We start from the raw sequence: 20768 nt of genomic DNA, 5'->3' as shown, positions 1-20768 counted from the left end.
ACTAAACTTGTGGGGACACAAAATTCAGTCCCATTCAAAATCGTATTTTCCCTAACCCTAAACCTTATTCTAACCCTAACACAAATTCTAACCTTAACCCTAAACCCCTAGAAATATTATTTGACCTAGTGGGGACCAACAAAATGTCCCCCGATGGTCAAATTTGTGTTTGTTTACTATTATTGTGGGGATTTCTGGTCCCCACAACTATAGTTACAGACGTACACACACACACACACACACACCTATAGAAACACACACATCCCTTCCATATTCATGAGTCTCAGACTGTCCACCATATGTTGATTCAACAATGCAGTCACTGCCTGTCAGAAAGTGTCTCAATGGTATTTTGTCTGACTCTCTTGGCCACCATTCTCTTCTGGATAAACGTGTAAATCCCATTCTTAGCACAGTGAACATGTTCAAATGGTGTTTGAATATTCACTTGTCAAAATTAATCAAGCTCTACATTGACAGCCTCAGCACGTGTCTGTCTCTGTTTGTTTCCCATGACAAGATGTGCTTTAGCTTACTCTCTGAAATCTTGCTGGTAGCAGTGACTTCTTATTCTGCTCACAGTTTGTAAGGGTAGATCACGTGGTGGCTTATGGAGGACAATACCCATAAATTGTACAGACAGGTATTCAACCTATTACTGTAGCCTAGCAGCAAACATGAGTTTAATTGATGTTTTGACTAGGCCTAGATCTACAGTATCAACGAAAATTTCAATTATTTATTAATCAACAAGGCACATCTTTTTTTCGTTAAGAACGGGGACTTTACCTCTACGCATGTTGGTCATGGGCTGTTCTCCATCGCTTGCTAATCTGTTCACCGTCGCTTGATGCTTTATTGGGCTCTGCCGCGTGGTGGCAACCTGCTAACGTTGCCATACACGCGCATGCAGGACGCAGACCGACAGTCAGTACTGGATTCTCACAAGGAACAGTGGACGCTGCCTTTAAAGCGTAAAGACCGGGCTCCTCCGCTGCGGATGATAGCGTGGTTATTTTAAGTTTTTCTCCCACTCCACTTCTCCCTATACTTCCCGCGTAATTTACCACTACCACTGAGTGAATAGATTAATTTATACCAAAGGAATTGCCGGACCTGACGTGGGAATAGGCTTTGGAAACTTTGGCTTCTCGTGAGGGGAGTATCGCGGCTGTTGCTCGAGCACGTAACAGGGAGCTAGACGGTTCTCTCTCGCGCTCTCCCATATTCAAAACTACCAGAGAGAATCAGACTCACCATCAACAAAGGATAAACTTCATGATGAACTTTTATGGAAAGGGGAAAACTATTGCAGATTAAATTGTTGCCTTTGCCTACATTGACATTGTATGTTTTAACTTGCTCCGATGCAGGTGCAGTGAGAATTTGAACTGCCTATGATTGAATTCTGCTCTGCAATCTGAAAATTATTTTTTCAAAGGAACACAGATAGGTTCAAGCTGTTTTCTTGCAATTCGTAATAGATAGAAATTGGTTTGCCCCCTTGCAATACAGATTGAAACCCACGACTGTCAGTGAGTGTATGCTACAATTTTGTTCAAACATAAAAAGCTATAGTGTGTATTTTTATCCACAGGGGAAACGTTTAAAATGAAAAATACGTTGCTGAATGACTGCGTTATTGCATAAGCCTACCGATAATTGCATTTTGTTGGCATTCTTTACGTCATGTGTGTGACGGCAAAGCTTTAAATTGACCCGCTTCACGTATCGTTCCTTCTGAGCAGTTGGCGCTTGTTGGATAGCTTGTTCTCGCTCGAGCGCCCGGAGATTGCCCGGTTTCAGCGGCAACAGCGTTCACGGAGAGAGGACAGTAACAGCATCCACACCGGCACACAGAGAACTCTGGGAAGACTTTGTCAGCACCACAGCAGTGCAACATGTATCCAGTGTGCCTGACACACGCGGCGCATTTAGTCCGGCTGGGGACAATGGTTGGGGATTCGCCTGGATTGAGGTGGCGTGCCACATGGATTTTATTGTTTTCTCTGTTTGTCCACTACACAACAGCTCAAGGTAAAATAATTCCGTTTGTGTAATACACCAGTGCAGGCTTTATGTCCCTTTATCATGCAGTGCTTTCGTGGAACAACGTTAATGAATGGTCCCCATGTCCTCATTTGTGGAGCTTGAAAGCGGTACTGTATAGCCTATTTCTATAAAGTCACAGTAAAGAATTATAAATATAATTATATACACTTCTTATGGTAATTTACACGCAGTGGCTCTCTCTCTTCTCTCTCTATGTCATGACAGTGCTTTTCTCATGCAGTAGAGTGCATTACCATGAGGACAAATTGGAGTAGTTGATAGATGTCAGTGAACTCAACAGCTAATCGAACATGCATCTGTCATGATCAATCCATAACGCTACTGTATTATAATTTACTTATCTGGCTGATGTCAGACTTGCTCTTACTTTACAAATAATGATACATTATATGGTATTTGACATTGGCAGTTGGAGTGCCATGTTTTGAATTGATGTCATTTGAATTACGATTCATTATTTTCAACTGTTATTAAACATAGTGTTAGGGTAAATATTATTCTGACGTTTGAACACTCGCTATGAATGTGTCATTAGAAGCCCAGCTGTGTGAACATACTCATTTAATTAATACATCCTAATGAATTAATCAGACGGGGTCCCATCCAGATGAATGTTTGCATAGCAAACAACCAGCTGTAAATAAACAGATACAACACATGCTGATATTCATAAAATACTGCTAGGGCAAAACATGCTGAATGTGAAAAGAGACTGTGTGTGTGTGTGTCTGTCTGTGTGCTCTTCACCTCTACCCTCACCCTCCCCTGCTTGGGTCTGCAGAAGCCAGTGGAGCAGTATGGTAAGGTAATTGGGATGCAGGTATTGCTGCTGCTGTAGGGGATGAGTTGCGTTACCTCTGGAGATGTAGTCTAAGCCCTCAGCATCATTGTACCACTGTAAAATACAATGAAGAGGAGACTGGATTTGCAGTCCAAATGACACCCTAGTCCCTATATAGTGCACTACTTTTCGCCAGCTCTTGTCAAAAGTAGTGCACTATAAATGGAATAGGGTGTCATTTGGGATTCACCCTAGAATTAAACAAACAGGGATACTGAGATATTGCAAGTAGAGCTATATCCATCATTTTTGAGGGCAGATCCGCTCCCTCTGACATTTACTGAGAATTGATACTTTATGCATCATGGGATTAACAATCTTGACACTCACTTTTCACACTTTGTGTATGTGTGAGAGAGAGAGAGAGTGTGTGTGTGTGTGTGTGTTCTGGGATTGTGTGTGAGAGGTAGTGGGAGAGAGAGAGAGAGTGTGTGTATGTGCATACTGTATGTAGAGGGGGATGGTGTGGCTATAGATGCCAGTGTTGTGCTCTGTCTATTCAGCTCTGGCAGCACTGCCTGCCCGGCCAAACTTTCATTATTGATTCAGGGGTCAAGACCCACAGGAATGAATTGGACACTCCTCATACTGTCTCTGAGTGCATCACTGCTAGTTGAGAGCACAGTGACCCAGGCCCTTTCCCTCCAATGATTAAAGGACATTAGGAGGCGAGCAGAGCAGAGCGACCTGACTCTGGACGGACAGACCCGTCCGTTTTTAAATGGCCTTTCAACAGAAGCAGAGCAGAAGAGTATGCATTAGAGTGTATACTAATGACCTGCATTAAAGATCTATAGAAAAGATGCACTAGAGGAGGTCCAGTACTCTGCATATCCACTGTCATGTCAAACATCAGTATGCAACATTGAAGAAAACAATGAACTAGAGGGAGTATTCAGCAGTGAGTTCTTTATGTTCTTCTATAATAATGAACTGGAGGGAGCATTCAGCAGTGAGCAATTAATGTTCTTCTATAAGAATGAACTGGAGGGAGTATTCAGCAGTGAGTTCTTTATGTTCTTCTATAATAATGACCTGGAGGGAGTATTCAGCAGTGAGTTCTTTATGTTCTTTTATAATAATGACCTGGAGGGAGTATTCAGCAGTGAGTTCTTTATGTTCTTCTATAATAATGACCTGGAGGGAGTATTCAGCAGTGAGTTCTTTATGTTCTTCTATAATAATGAACTGGAGGGAGTATTCAGCAGTGAGTTCTTTATGTTCTTCTATAATAATGACCTGGAGGGAGTATTCAGCAGTGAGTTCTTTATGTTCTTCTATAATAATGAACTGGAGGGAGTATTCAGCAGTGAGTTCTTTATGTTCTTCTATAATAATGAACTGGAGGGAGTATTCAGCAGTGCGTTCTTTATGTTCTTCTATAATAATGAACTGGAGGGAGTATTCAGCAGTGAGTTCTTTATGTTCTTCTATAATAATGAACTGGAGGGAGTATTCAGCAGTGAGTTCTTTATGTTCTTCTATAATAATGAACTGGAGGGAGTATTCAGCAGTGAGTTATTTATGTTCTTCTATAATAATGAACTGGAGGGAGTATTCAGCAGTGAGTTCTTTATGTTCTTCTATAATAATGAACTGGAGGGAGTATTCAGCAGTGAGTTCTTTATGTTCTTCTATAATAATGAACTGGAGGGAGTATTCAGCAGTGAGTTCTTTATGTTCTTCTATAATAATGAACTGGAGGGAGTATTCAGCAGTGAGTTATTTATGTTCTTCTATAATAATGAACTGGAGGGAGTATTCAGCAGTGAGTTCTTTATGTTCTTCTATAATAATGAACTGGAGGGAGTATTCAGCAGTGAGTTCTTTATGTTCTTCTATAATAATGACCTGGAGGGAGTATTCAGCAGTGAGTTCTTTATGTTCTTCTATAATAATGAACTAGAGGGAGTATTCAGCAGTGAGTTCTTTATGTTCTTCTATAATAATGAACTAGAGGGAGTATTCAGCATTCAGCAGTGAGTTCTTTATGTTCTTGTATAATAATGAACTGGAGGGAGTATTCAGCAGTGAGTTCTTTATGTTCTTCTATAATAATGAACTGGAGGGAGTATTCAGCAGTGAGTTCTTTATGCTCTTCTATAATAATGACCTGGAGGGAGTATTCAGCAGTGAGTTCTTTATGTTCTTCTATAATAATGAACTAGAGGGAGTATTCAGCAGTGAGTTCTTTATGTTCTTCTATAATAATGAACTAGAGGGAGTATTCAGCATTCAGCAGTGAGTTCTTTATGTTCTTGTATAATAATGAACTGGAGGGAGTATTCAGCAGTGAGTTCTTTATGTTCTTCTATAATAATGAATTAGAGGGAGTATTCAGCATTCAGCAGTGAGTTCTTTATGTTCTTGTATAATAATGAACTGGAGGGAGTATTCAGCAGTGAGTTCTTTATGTTCTTCTATAATAATGAACTAGAGGGACTATTCAGCATTCAGCAGTGAGTTCTTTATGTTCTTCTATAATAATGAACTGGAGGGAGTATTCAGCAGTGAGTTCTTTATGTTCTTCTATAATAATGAACTAGAGGGAGTATTCAGCATTCAGCAGTGAGTTCTTTATGTTCTTCTATAGTAATGAACTAGAGGGAGTATTCAGCAGTGAGTTCTTTATGTTCTTCTATAATAATGAACTAGAGGGAGTATTCAGCATTCAGCAGTGAGTTCTTTATGTTCTTGTATAATAATGAACTGGAGGGAGTATTCAGCATTGAGGTATTTATGTTCTTCTATAATAATGAACTAGTGTGTAGCTACAAGCTGGTCTGCATGTGTTCTTTACACTGTTTATGTCATGGAGACACAAGTGAGTGAGGGAGGGAGGGTTATTATGGTTTCGCTAGCTCGTGAAAGCTACACTACGGAATCGACGTTGACGGTTTGTCTAAACATTGTTCTTTCCTGCCAATCATTGGCTGTTGGATTTGTGTTCAGAGGAAAGGACCCGTAGAGCGAGCTGAAAGCCCCGTATGGCATGCTACCTTACTTCGATAAGCATAGCTATGATAAATTCCCTAAATTAACCAGGGTGACAAAGCACACCCCAGCCTGGCTCGCCACATATATTATGCCAGATCTGACATTTATAGCTTCGGCATACTGTCTCTCACAGTTTCTCTCCATTTCTGATCCTTTCCTCATTTACTGGGCCTTGTAGACACAATGGGCTCTGGTCGCCTGCTGTTGAGGGCCATCTTTAACGAGGTTCTATTTTGGAATTCAGAGTAGCAGGGGAGGACTTTATTGGAATGTCATGTTTGGTGGCATGACGTTGGCCTGGGGGTAGGTTTATGACAGTCATAAATACCTCTTTTTTTCTCTCTCTACCTTACTGATGTGAAATTTGTAAACCCCTTGGTAAACATAGAGATTCTGATAACATCAGAAGGTGGGGGGAAATGAGCTATATTCTGGTAATCCGACCAATTGAACATATGCGGTGGTATTTAATGAATATGATGTCAGTTCGGTTGTCATCTGAGACATTCTCATCAATGATAAGATGACATAAACTCTACAGTGGAAAGTCTGCAAAATTGTAGTTATCGATTCGCATGGAATTGTTGTTCAATTTAAATGTTTGAATATGAAATTATTGGTGAAGAGATTAAATGTAATTTTAGCTTCCAAATGAGAGATTTGGGTATTCATAAGGTTGGCCCGCCCCTGTGAAGGGACATGGGTTATAAAACCTTTCAAACACGCCCTCCTCTCCCTTCCTATATAAAGCCTTGACGACAATATAACCTCCTGTTCCGAGGATGTGAGGAAGACGGTCCGATGTCAGAATGGTTCAGATAATAACTACAGAACGAAGCCAACATCAGCGTGAGCTTTGGTTGCGAATGGTATGAACTTCGAACTCTTATTCACTACAGAAGTGATACCTCCTAGCCGTTGAGTTAGCAAAAGCAGCTGCAAACGAGGGTTAGGAAGGTACAGACAGAGTATCCCGTCTATCACACAACGACGTTACTACAACGTTTCCAATTCAAATCAAATCGAATCAAATCAAATTTATTTATATAGCCCTTCGTACATCAGCTGATATCTCAAAGTGCTGTACAGAAACCCAGCCTAAAACCCCAAACAGCAAACAATGCAGGTGTAAAAGCACGGTGGCTAGGAAAAACTCCCTAGAAAGGCCAAAACCTAGGAAGAAACCTAGAGAGGAACCAGGCTATGTGGGGTGGCCAGTCCTCTTCTGGCTGTGCCGGGTAGAGATTATAACAGAACATGACCAAGATGTTCAAATGTTCATAAATGACCAGCATGGTCGAATAATAATAAGGCAGAACAGTTGAAACTGGAGCAGCAGCACAGTCAGGTGGACTGGGGACAGCAAGGAGTCATCATGTCAGGTAGTCCTGGGGCACGGTCCTAGGGCTCAGGTCCTCCGAGAGAGAGAAAGAAAGAGAGAATTAGAGAGAGCATATGTGGGGTGGCCAGTCCTCTTCTGGCTGTGCCGGGTGGAGATTATAACAGAACGTGGCCAAGATGTTCAAATGTTCATAAATGACCAGCATGGTTGAATAATAGTAAGGCAGAACAATTGACCACCAGAGACATTCTTCAAAGGACAAAGGACTCGGTTTGGCAACACGGCCTTCCATCTACCACCAACCTATCGAAGCGCAGCTCAGAGTAAATATTTATTGCATTTTCCATTTCCAAATTGGCGGTAATTTAGAATGCATAAAATACTGTATTTACGATAGCACAGCTTCTCCCTTTGTCTCTCAGTCTTCCGGCCTGCAGGGAATGCTGGGGATGTTTAGAATGGGGGTCATTTTTAGATCGCCATGACTGACAATTTGGATGCTATCCTTGACCCTTGACACTTGAAAGTTGAAGTATGATTTAGTTTGGTCTAAGTATGTGAGCATTGAATGGTAAGCATGGCTAGCTAAGCCTCATGACATATTTCCTATGCTCTCTCTCTCTCCAAATACAATTCCGTCAAAGAAGGCCACTTTCTGATTGCACAGTGCCTTGCAAAAGTGTTCATCTCCTTTGGTGTTTTTCCTATTTTGTTACATTACAACCTGTAATTGAAATATATTTTTATTTGGATTTCATGTGATGGACATACACAAAATATTCCAAATTGGTGAAGTGAAATTAAAAAAACATATAAAAAAAAAATGGAGAAAAAAAACCCGGAAATGTGGTGTGCATACAGTGGGGAGAACAAGTATTTGATACACGTTTGGTATATAGAATGTGGTTATCTGAGTTGGTTATATACAGTGGGGAGAACAAGTATTTGATACACTGCCGATTTTGCAGGTTTTCCTACTTACAAAGCATGTAGAGGTCTGTAATTTTTATCATAGGTACACTTCAACTGTGAGAGACGGAATCTAAAACAAAACTCTAGAAAATCACATTGTATGATTTTTAAGTAATTAATCTGCATTTTATTGAACATCACACGGAGCACCATTTAAATCCATTATTAAAAAATGTAAAGAATATGGCATTAATCAGAGAGGCAACAAAGAGACCAAAGATAACACTGAAGGAGCTGCAAAGCTCCACATTGGAGATTGGAGTATCTGTCCATAGGACCACTTTAAGCCGTACACTCCGCAGAGCTTGCCTTCACGGAAGAGTGGCCATAAAAATCCATTGCTTAAAGAAAAAAATAAGCAAACAAGTTTGGTGTTCACCAAAAGACATGTGGGAGACTCCCCAAACATATGAAGAAGGTTCTCTGGTCAGATGAGACAAAAAATGTAGCTTTTTGGCCATCAAGGAAAAAGCTATGTCTGGCGCGAACCCAACACCTCGCATCACCCCAAAACATCCCCAAGAACACCATCCTGTGGGGATGTTTTTCTTCGGCAGGGACTGGTCAGAATTGAGAGAATGGTGGATGGCGCTAAATACAGGGAAATTCTTGAGGGAAACCTGTTTCAGTCTTCCAGAGATTTGAGACTGGGCAGGAGGTTCACCTTCCAGCAGGACAATGATCCTAAGCATACTGCTAAAGCAACACTCGAGTGGTTTAAGGAGAAACATTTAAATGTCTTAGAATGGCCTAGTCAAATCCCAACCTCAATCCAATTGAGAATCTTTGGTATGACTTAAAGATTGCTGTACACCAGCGAAACCCATCCAACTTGAAGGAGCTGGAGCAGTTTTCCTTGAAGAATGGGCAAAAATCCCACTGGCTCGATGTGCCAAGTTCATAGAGACATACCCCAAGAGACTTGCAGATGGATTTGCTGCAAAAGCTGGCTCTATAAAGTAATGACTTGGGGGGGGAGGTTAGTTATGCACGCTCAAGTTTTAATTTTCTCTTAATCTTATTTCTTGTTTTTTCACAATAAAACATATTTATCTTTTTCAAAGTTTTAGGGATGTTGTGAAAATCAAATGATACTACAACCCCCCCCCCCAAAATCCATGTTCATTCCAGGTTGTAAGGCAACAAAATTTGAAAAATGCCAAGGGGTGAAAACTTTCGCAATCCACTGTATGAGGCAGCCAGAGACCTTGAGGAGACATCCAGTCAAGGATGGTTCTGCAAACTGCAGTTTGAAAAACATTTAGATAGGGAACATTTTCCTCATTTAGTAGATTTTTGTTGTTCTGTTTCAAAGCCTTGTGGCCTTTGGTGTGATCACAAGCGTCCTTGTTCTGCTGATATGAGATTGACTGTTGAGGAGTGAGCAAGAGAAGAAGTGAAAGGAGATGTAACTGGCACCAGCCAGCAGCAAGGTTGTTAAATATTCTAGGGAGCAGGTCAGCTTAACCTCCTGGTCATGTTCTACAGACTCTCTGTAACTCTCGAAGGAAATTGCCCAAGTTTTAGTCTAACACAAAAGCTTAGCCTTGGAAAAAACACACATGCCGAAGTAAAAAACAACCTTGATGCTCTGATGCTGTAAAAAAACACAGATCTAGTTTCATCTCTGTTTGCCTCATGGACATTCCTGGAGAACGTGGTCCCCTTTTTTCCTGCCTCTCCATCCCCATGGCCCTGCCTGCCTGCCCGCCACGCGGAGGGCTGTCTGTGGCCTAGAGCAGCGCCTCAGAGTATATATTTATGATCTATTTATATTTCTGATCCACACTGCCACACAGCATACACACTATAGTTAGTGATCCACACTGCCACACAGCATACGCACTACAGTTAGTGATCCACACTGCCACACAACATATACACTACAGTTAGTGATCCACACTGCCACACAGCATACACACTACAGTTAGTGATACACACAGCCACTACGCTACTCTGAGCACGTTTACCCACAATACTCACTCACTTACACTATAACCAAGCATGGTGCGCTCATTATGATACACACACACATGCACACACACACAGATTGATTTATATTGCAGAAAATCACACCACCTGCTGTCTCTTCCCCTGCACAGCTCTCCTGCTTCTCTCTCTCTCTCTCTCTCTCTCTCAGTAGCACTCTCCAATTATAGGAAGCATAAAGGAGGAGTATATGGAATCATTACTGGAGAGGAAGTGCCTTATACTGTATTAAAGTGACTGCAAGGGGCCTGTTGATCTTACTAGTGCTCTGAATCTTAATTCATCAGGATGACTAATAGAGTCCACAGAGAGAGAAACCTTCTCAGAAGCTCACTGGGTGCATCCCAAATGACACCCTACTCCCTATACAGGGCACTACTTTTGACCAGTTTATTTATTTAATTTAACTAGGCAAGTCAGTTAAGAACAAATTCTTATTTTCAATGACAGCCTAGGAACAGTGGGTTAGCTGCCTTGTTCAGGGGCAGAACAACATATTTGTACCTTGTCAGCTCGGGGGTTTGAACTTGCAACCTTCCGTTACTAGCCCAACGCTCTAACCACTAGGCTACCCTGCCGCCCCGTGGCCTTATGCCCTATATAGAGAACACGTACACTGTTACCATGCCCTTGCTATTAGTATTACATTGTGTAGTATGGAAATAATGGCAGCCAGCCCCTATGGAGATTGGATATTCATTAACGTGAAGAATGACACGCAGCTGGTAGCCTAGTGGTTAGAGCTTTGGGCCAGTAACTGAAAGGTTGCTGGATCAAATCCATGAGCTGTTGCTCTTCTCCTGAACAAGGCAGTTAATCTGGTATGCTTTCATTGGAAATAAGAATTTGTTCTGAATGGACTTGCCTAGTTAAATAATGGTAACATGTGTATGGCTACTGCATCTGTTTGTGGATCTTTTGACTGATTCAACAAAAGAGAGGTTTCTTTGGCCTTTTTTCACTCTGCCTCTTGGCTATGTAGTTAGATCTCTCTCACTCTCTGTGTGTGTGTGTGTGTGTTTGTGTGTGTGTGTTTGCTTATGTGTTTATCAAGCATTAATCTACACAGAGATATTCTGCCAAAGCCAAGTCAAATTTTCTTACCTTCATTTACAGTGGCAAATAAAAGGCACAGCATACCAACATCAACATCAAAAACTGATCCCAACTGTAAAGCATGTTGTAGGGAGCATCATGGTTTGGGGCAACTTTGCTGCCTCAGGGCCTGGAGAACTTGCTATCTTTGACTGAAAAATGAATTCCCAAGTTTATCAAGACATTTTGCAGGAGAATGTTAGGCTGTCTGTCTGCCAATTGAAGCTCATCAGAAGTTTTGTGATGCAACAGGACAACAACCCAAAAAACAGAAGTAAATCAACAACAGAATGGCTTCAACAGAAGAAAATATTAATTCTGGAGTTGCCCAGTCAGAGTCCTGACCTCAACCCAATTGAGATGCTGTGGTATGACCTCAAGAGAGCAGTTCTCACCAGACATCCCAAGAATATTGCTGAACTGAAACAGTTTTGTAAAGAGCAATGGTCCAAAATTCCATCTGACCTTTGTGCAGGTCTGATCCGCAACTACAGAAAACGTTTGGTTGAGGTTATTGCTGCCAAAGGAGGGTCAGTTGGTTATTAAATCCAAGAGTTCACATATTTTTTCCACCCGGCACTGTGAATGTTTACAAGGTTTGTTCAATAAAGACATGAAAACGTATAATTGTTTTTGTGTTATTAGTTTAAACAGACTGTGTTTGTCTATTGTTGTGACCTAGATGAAGATCAGATCAAATGTTATGACCAATTTATGCAGAAGTCCAGGTATTTCCAAAGGGTTCACATACTTTTTCTTGCCACTGTATTATTCAGTCAGCAATTCTCTTCAAGTCTCATGATTATGTCGGATAATCCCTTATTCTCACCAAAAATGCCCCTTGTTAAAATGCGTGAGTAAATTGTTGTGTGATGCAGTACGCACATGTGCATGCACACACACACACACACACACACACACACACACACACACACACACACACTCTCTCTTCTCCAGTGAATATAAGGGTTCAAGGGCTCTGTCAATATTTTCTCCCCTTTCTCCAGTGAATATGGGGGTTCAAGGGCTCTGACAATATTTTCTCCCTTTTTCCAGTGAATGGTGTGGTTTCAAGGGCTCTGTCAATATTCTCTCCCTATTCTCCAGTGAATAGTGTGGGTTCAAGGTCTCTGTCAATAAAGCATTTGGGCTATGGTGTGGTTAAAAACAGTCACCAGTGAGATATAGGGCCCTCATGTACTTGAGCTTGCCAAGTCATAGCCTCCCTGCTGACTGGGGTGGCAGCCAAGGTGCCAGAGAGATAGAGGGCTGGACACACACTCCACTCCTCAGAGAACTGTAACATGTTTCACAACATGGGTTAAGTGCTAGGACTGTGACGATACCAGTATGGTAATATTTTTTCCATGTCAAAAATGAAAACCCAAAGCAAATAAAACAGTTTGGGCCTTTATAAACCTGCTATCAGTAAAAAAAAATGTTCTCTGAATGACCACATAATTATGTTTGTTTCCAACATTAGGGCTGTTTTCCTAAAGAAGGTACAGTTGATCCGCTTCAAGTTTTGTTTCCTTGACGCGATACTAAGGAGTATTGAGATACTGATATCATCCAAGCCCTACTAAGTCCACCTCAAACACTTGCAGAGCAAACACACTCACACACTGGGGGTGTAACGGTTTACCAAACCCACGGTTTACCAAACCCACGGTTTGGTACTAATTGTGGTTTTGGGGACACTTTTTCGTTTCAGTTACGGTACAGCATACAGTTGAAGAAGGAAGTTTACATACACTTAGGTTGGAGTCATTAAAACTAGTTTTTCAACCACTCCACAAATGTCTTGTGAACAAACTATAGTTTTGGCAAGTCGGTTATGACATCTACTTTGTGCATGACACAAGTAATGTTTCCAACTATTGTTTACAGACAGATTAGTTCACTTATAATTCACTGTATCACATATACTATGTTGACTGTGCCTTTAAACAGCTGGGAAAATTCCAGAAAATTATGTCATGGCTTTAGAAGCTTCTGATAGGCTTATTGACATCATTTGAGTCAATTGGAGGTGTACCTGTGCATGTATTTGAAGGCCTACCTTCAAACTCAGTGCCTCTTTGCTTGACATCATTGGAAAATCAAAATAAATCAGCCAAGACATTAGGAAAAACATTGTAGACCTGCACAAGTCATCCTTGGGAGCAATTTCTAAACCCCTGAAGGTACCACGTTCATCTGTACAAACAATAGTATGCAAGTATAAACACCATGGGACCACGCAGCCTTCAAACCGCTCAGGAAGAAAACGCGTTATTCTCTCCTAAAGATGAATGTACTTTGGTGCGAAAAGTGCAAATCAATCCCAGAACAACAGCAAAGGACCTTGTGAAGATGCTGGAGGAAATAGGTACAAAAGTATCTATATCCTTAGTAAAAGCAGTCCTGTATCAACGTAACCTGAAAGGCCACTCAGCAAGAAATAAAGCACTGCTCCAAAACCGCCATAAAAAAAGCCAGACTACGGTTTGCAACTGCACATGGGGACAAAGATTGTACTTTTTGGAGAAATATCCTCTGGTCTGATGAAACAAAAATACAACTGTTTGGCCATAATGACCATCATTATGTTTGGAGGAAAAAGGGGGAGGCTTGCAAGCCGAAGAACACCATCCCAACCGTGAAGCACGGGGGTGGCAGCATCATGTTGTGGCGGCTCTTTGCTGCAGGAGGGACTAGTGCGCTTCACAAAATAGATGTCATCATAAGGATGGATAAATATGTGGATATATTGAACAACATCTCAAGACATCAGTCAAGAAGTTAAAGCTTGGTCTCAAATGGTTCTGCCAAATGAACAATGACCCCAAGCATACTTCCAAAGTTGTGGCAAAATGGCTTAACTTCTTCGTGACTGGGCAGTTTTTTCATGTCCGGATGAAATGCATGCCCACATTCAACTGCCTTCTACTCATCCCCAGAAGATAAGATATGCATATTATTAGTAGATTTGGATAGAACATTTACATTACATTTACATTTAAGTCATTTAGCAGACGCTCTTATCCAGAGCGACTTACAAATTGGTGCATTCACCTTATGACATCCAGTGGAGCAGCCACTTTACAATAGTGCATCGAAATCTTTTAAGGGGGGGGGGTGAGAAGGATTACTTTATCCTATCCTAGGTATTCCTTAAAGAGGTGGGGTTTCAGGTGTCTCCGGAAGGTGGTGATTGACTCCGCTGTCCTGGCGTCGTGAGGGAGTTTGTTCCACCATTGGGGGGCCAGAGCAGCGAACAGTTTTGACTGGGCTGAGCGGGAACTGTACTTCCTCAGTGGTAGGGAGGCGAGCAGGCCAGAGGTGGATGAACGCAGTGCCCTTGTTTGGGTGTAGGGCCTGATCAGAGCCTGGAGGTACTGAGGTGCCGTTCCCCTCACAGCTCCGTAGGCAAGCACCATGGTCTTGTAGCGGATGCGAGCTTCAACTGGAAACCAGTGGAGAGAGCGGAGGAGCGGGGTGACGTGAGAGAACTTGGGAAGGTTGAACACCAGACGGGCTGCGGCGTTCTGGATGAGTTGTAGGGGTTTAATGGCACAGGCAGGGAGCCCAGCCAACAGCGAGTTGCAGTAATCCAGATGGGAGATGACAAGTGCCTGGATTAGGACCTGCGCCGCTTCCTGTGTGAGGCAGGGTCGTACTCTGCGGATGTTGTAGAGCATGAACCTACAGGAACGGGCCACCGCCTTGATGTTAGTTGAGAACGACAGGGTGTTGTCCAGGATCACGCCAAGGTTCTTAGCGCTCTGGGAGGAGGACACAGTGGAGTTGTCAACCGTGATGGCGAGATCATGGAACGGGCAGTCCTTCCCGGGAGGAAGAGCAGCTCCGTCTTGCCGAGGTTCAGCTTGAGGTGGTGATCCGTCATCCACACTGATATGTCTGCCAGACATGCAGAGATGCGATTCGCCACCTGGTCATCAGAAGGGGAAAGGAGAAGATTAATTGTGTGTCGTCTGCATAGCAATGATAGGAGAGACCATGTGAGGTTATGACAGAGCCAAGTGACTTGGTGTATAGCGAGAATAGGAGAGGGCCTAGAACAGAGCCCTGGGGGACACCAGTGGTGAGAGCACGTGGTGAGGAGACGGATTCTCGCCACGCCACCTGGTAGGAGCGACCTGTCAGGTAGGACGCAATCCAAGCGTGGGCCGCGCCGGAGATGCCCAACTCGGAGAGGGTGGAGAGGAGGATCTGATGGTTCACAGTATCGAAGGCAGCCGATAGGTCTAGAAGGATGAGAGCAGAGGAGAGAGAGTTAGCTTTAGCAGTGCGGAGCGCCTCCGTGATACAGAGAAGAGCAGTCTCAGTTGAATGACTAGTCTTGAAACCTGACTGATTTGGATCAAGAAGGTCATTCTGAGAGAGATAGCGGGAGAGCTGGCCAAGGACGGCACGTTCAAGAGTTTTGGAGAGAAAAGAAAGAAGGGATACTGGTCTGTAGTTGTTGACAGCGGAGGGATCGAGTGTAGGTTTTTTCAGAAGGGGTGCAACTCTCGCTCTCTTGAAGACGGAAGGGACGTAGCCAGCGGTCAGGGATGAGTTGATGAGCGAGGTGAGGTAAGGGAGAAGGTCTCCGGAAATGGTCTGGAGAAGAGAGGAGGGGATAGGGTCAAGCGGGCAGGTTGTTGGGCGGCCGGCCGTCACAAGACGCGAGATTTCATCTGGAGAGAGAGGGGAGAAAGAGGTCAGAGCACAGGGTAGGGCAGTGTGAGCAGAACCAGCGGTGTCGTTTGACTTAGCAAACGAGGATCGGATGTCGTCGACCTTCTTTTCAAAATGGTTGACGAAGTCATCTGCAGAGAGGGAGGAGGGGGGGGGAGGAGGATTCAGGAGGGAGGAGAAGGTGGCAAAGAGCTTCCTAGGGTTAGAGGCAGATGCTTGGAATTTAGAGTGGTAGAAAGTGGCTTTAGCAGCAGCGACAGAAGAGGAAAATGTAGAGAGGAGGGAGTGAAAGGATGCCAGGTCCGCAGGGAGGCGAGTTTTCCTCCATTTCCGCTCGGCTGCCCGGAGCCCTGTTCTGAAAACACTCTGACGTTTCCAAAACTGTTTGAATCATGTGTGTGAGTATAACAGAACTTATTTATCAGGTGAAATCCCGATGACAAACCATTAATGTTTTGTTTTTTTGAGGTCACTCTCTTTTCAATGAGTTTCATTGAGAATCCAGATTTTTTAAGGGACCTTCTTGCAGTTCCTATCGCCTCCACTGGATGTCAACAGTCTTTAGAAATCGGTTGAGGTTATTCCTTTGTGTATTGAAGAAGTACGGCCATCTTGAACGAGGGTCACTTGAAGTGTACTGTTAGATAGAGGCCAGAAAGCTAGCTACAGTTTGTTTTCTTCCTGTATTGAACACAGATCATATTTCTGCGATTTGTGTCGCGCCTGCAGTGTTAAAATATGTTTTCTTTCTTTGTTTACGGCGGTGCTTTCCTCAGATAATACCATCGTTTGCTTTCGCCGAAAAGCCTTTTTGAAATCTGACATGTTGGCTGGATTCACAACAAGAGTAGCTTTAATTTGCTATCTTGCATGTGTGATTTAATGAAAGTTTGATTTTTATAGTAATTTATTTGAATTTGGCGCTCTGCATTTTCCCTGGCTTTTGGCCAGGTGGGATGCTAGCATCCCACATATCGCAGAGAGGTTAAGGACAACAAAGTCAAGGTATTGGAGTGGCCATCACAAAGCCCTGACCTCAATCCTATAGAAGATTTGTGGGCAGAACTGAAATCGCGTGTGCGAGCAAGGAGGACTACAAACCTGACTCAGTTACACCAGCTCTGTCAGGAGGAATGGGCCAAAATTCACCCAACTTATTGTGGGAAGCTTGTGACAGGCTACCCTAAACGTTTGACCTTCACATTCTTAAAATAAAGTGGTGATTCTAACTGACCTACAACAGGGTATTTTTACTATGATTAAATATCAGGATTGTGAAAAACTGAGTTGAATTGTATTTGGCTAAGGTGTATGTAAACTTCCGACTTCAACTGTAAATTAAATGTCAACAGTTACTTTATTTTTTTGTTTTTTTGGCACCCTATTTGTAGCCCAAGGCCAGCTTCTGTGGCATTCACAATGTTCCTGGCATTGTCTGTTGTGACAGCATTCACAATGTTCCTGGCATTGTCTGTTGTGACAGCATTCACAATGTTCCTGGCATTGTCTGTTGTGACAGCATTCACAATGTTCCTGCCGTTGTCTGTTGTGACAGCATTCACAATGTTCCTGGCATTGTCTTCTGTGATATCATTCACTATGTTCCTGGCATTGTCTGTTGTGACATCCTTCACAATGTTCCTGGCATTGTCTGTTGTGACAAGATTGTTATATTGGGCCTCTAGAGGTCTTCACAGGTCCAAAAGGTTGGCACCTGGGACCTGGGGCGTTCCCATCCGGAACCAATAAGCATAAATACATTTTGAAATATAGAGACCCGTTTCGAACGAACCCGAGGAAAACTAGACCCGTTCCATTTAAACCTGATCGGATCTAGACCCGGTCCAATCTGAGTGAGGGAACCAGCAGAAAAGTCCATTTGTAAGCTACTTTAGTAACCAGAGCTGATAAAGCACGAGAGAGAGATGTTCTAGCAAGCGGAGGAGGGGCCTTGCGTTTATGTACTGAGAGCAAGTGACACGGGCACAAGGAGGAGGGAGGGAGTGACAGGCTGCGTTTACAAAGGCAGCCCAATTCTGTTATTTTTTCCACAAATTGGTCTTTTGACCAATCACATCAGATCTTTTCACTTAAGATCTTTTTCAGAGCTGATCCGATTGGTCAAAAGACCGATTAGTGAGAAGAAAAAAAATCAACCCTCCAGCTGCAGGACAACGATGGCCAGAGGGACGGCCCGAGGAAGAGGAGCGGCGGCCAAGATGGAAATCAAGGATGATGTTGCGACCCAGAATGTCCTCCACCGGAACCCAACACTGCTCCTCTGGGCCCAGATACCGGAACCGACCCCCACGATGTCAGAAGTCCAGTAGGGATCTGACGGCATACAGTTTGGCAATATGTAACTTTTTGTCTGACCTGACCGAATTCACATAGAAATGTGAGTTATAGATATATCATTCTACTTGAAAGCAAGTCTAAGATGCGGTAGATCTGTTCTACAGTATGTGCACTATTTCTATTCTTCTTGTTCTTAAGTTTTGTTTTTGGGTCTTTTAATTTCAGTTTTATGCACCAGCTTCTAACAGCTGAAACAGCAATATTTTTGCTTATGAAAAATATATTTCACAGCGGTTTAGATGGTACAATGATTCTCTACACTATACAGTACTAGCTTATTTTTTCACATATAATGAAATTAGGCGAACTATTAAAGTTTTAGCAACCAGGAAATGGCAGAGTTATTTCTGCAACTTTCAGATGATAATGTTTGTGTATAGGCTCTAGTTGTTTTAACAGAATAGCCTACAATGTCAGTTAAGAACAAATTCTTATTTTCAATGACGGCCTAGGAACAGTGGGTTAACTGCCTGTTCAGGGGCAGAACGACAGATTTGTACCTTGTCAGCTCGGGGATTTGAACTTGCAACCCTCCGGTTACTTGTCCAACGCTCTAACCACTAGGCTACGCTGCCGCCTCTTGGCACATTGAGCTGAATCACAATCCCATGGGTTTTTATAACAACTTTTTGAGACACTGCCTCACGCTGCTGATGACTGCTGGAGGTTGACCACTTAACTGCGCTCCTGTCTCTGCTGTCTCTGACAGGCAGACCCATGTGATACGACAAACTCCGACAGCCCTATTTGCATATAGACTGCTTCTGTTCTGAAACTTTGGTCTACCTCTACCTCTAATTTGGGGACTGTCTGGAGTGGTACTGACCAGGTCTACCTCCCAAATTGTACCCTATTGCCTATAGTGTTCTACTTTTGACAATGGCTGATAGGACTCTGTTCATACGAAGTGTACAATTTATGGAATAGGGTCTGATTTGGGACACAACCCTAGGGGTGGCTGGTTGTCCCTCCCTGCCTAGTTTTAATTGGGTCCCTTTTCCCTTCTGGTTGACTGGGACACATGAAGGCCACACAGGGGGCAGCTGCATGCTCAATGCCCTCCTCTCCTCTCCTCTCCTCTCCTCTCCCCTGAACTGGACAAAACACCCATGGGTCATTGTGGATGTTCTTTAAAACACGTACTTTAGTCAGTTTGAATAAGCAACATGCTGGTTGTGATTATTGGCTGATTATTCTTGGTGAAATGGATGATATGGTCCTTTATTGAGCAGCCATTGTGTGAATGATTGGTCTCTTATTATTGCTTTCATACCACAGAGGTTTTGAGATGACTTACTTACCCATAAATAGCTTTGCCAAGATGTGCTTTCTTTGTGTGTGCAGTTATGTGTTTGTGTGTACTGTTTTTGAAGTTGTAGTCTTCTTCGATCCTCCTATGTCAGGCACAGTAAGTAAGGACCAGGCTTGATGAAGGGTGCAGATAGAGGATGCATACCTTTTAGGGTATGGCATTTAGACTCTGTTTGATAAGGCAGGGGTGTAGAGAGACAGTAAGAATCGCAGTGCTATCTCAGCCCCCCTAGTCGTTTCATCTATAACCCCCCAACCCAGATATCTCTACACTGCTCTACATCCTGCCTTCCCAAAATAGACCTGTCATTACCTAGCTTGAGAAACCATCCATTGGCATTGGCAACAGTCAGTCTGTGTCCCAAACGGCACTCTGTTCCCTGTGTAGTGCTTTGTGTGCACTATACTTTTGACCAGGACCCGTAGTGCCCTGAATAGGGCCATTTGGGATGCAGACTCAGTCACTCATAACCGTACTGTTACTTCATTTCATTTGAGTCTTTGATACAGCTGGAAAACATACACTTCTCAATACAGTATACTGCAAGTCCTTGAAATGAGTTTCTGAGAGGACCTCTGAAGATAAGCCAGGTTATGTGAATATGGACATCCTATGCTTTCCTGTCCTGTACAGTGTGTGCTGTATAATGTGCTGTATTGTGCTGTACATTATTCACCTTACATTTTTCTACATTTTGTTGCATTACTGCCTGAATTTAAAATGGATGAAATTGAGATTTTGTGTCCCTGATCTACACACAATACCCCTACCCCTTAGTGTCAAAGTGTGATTTTTTTTTTGTTGAAAATGTTTGACACTGTAAAAACATTTTTTTAAAGCTTGAGTTAATAAGTATTCAACCCCTTTCTTATGTCAAGCTTAAATAAAATGTGCTTAACAAGCCACATAATAAGTTGTGTGGACTCTGTGTTCAATAATAGTGTTAAACATGGTTTTTGAATGAATACCCCATTTCTGTACCCCACACATACAATTTTCTGTAAGGTCCCTCAATCGGGTAGTGAATTTCAAGCACAGATTCAACCAGTTTTTACTTAAATCGGCTTGAAAATCTATGGCAAGACTTGAAATGTCTGCCTAGC

The 20768-nt window shown here is 42.7% G+C and overlaps 1 long non-coding RNA gene across 1 annotated transcript in view; it reads left to right on the top strand.

Annotated features, from left to right (window-relative positions):
• The first annotated feature begins 944 nt into the window (after positions 1-944).
• Positions 945-20768, top strand: part of LOC135565541 (uncharacterized) — a 165736-nt gene continuing 145912 nt past the window's right edge. The window contains exon 1 of the long non-coding RNA XR_010461652.1: positions 945-2037. This is a non-coding gene — a long non-coding RNA (uncharacterized LOC135565541). The remainder of the gene's footprint in view (positions 2038-20768) is intronic.

Source organism: Oncorhynchus nerka, linkage group LG28 (genome assembly GCF_034236695.1).
Source record: "Oncorhynchus nerka isolate Pitt River linkage group LG28, Oner_Uvic_2.0, whole genome shotgun sequence".
NCBI classification, from domain to species: domain Eukaryota; kingdom Metazoa; phylum Chordata; class Actinopteri; order Salmoniformes; family Salmonidae; genus Oncorhynchus; species Oncorhynchus nerka.
The sequence above is the reverse complement of the archived record's forward strand: the minus strand, read 5'-3'. Positions and strand labels throughout refer to the sequence as shown.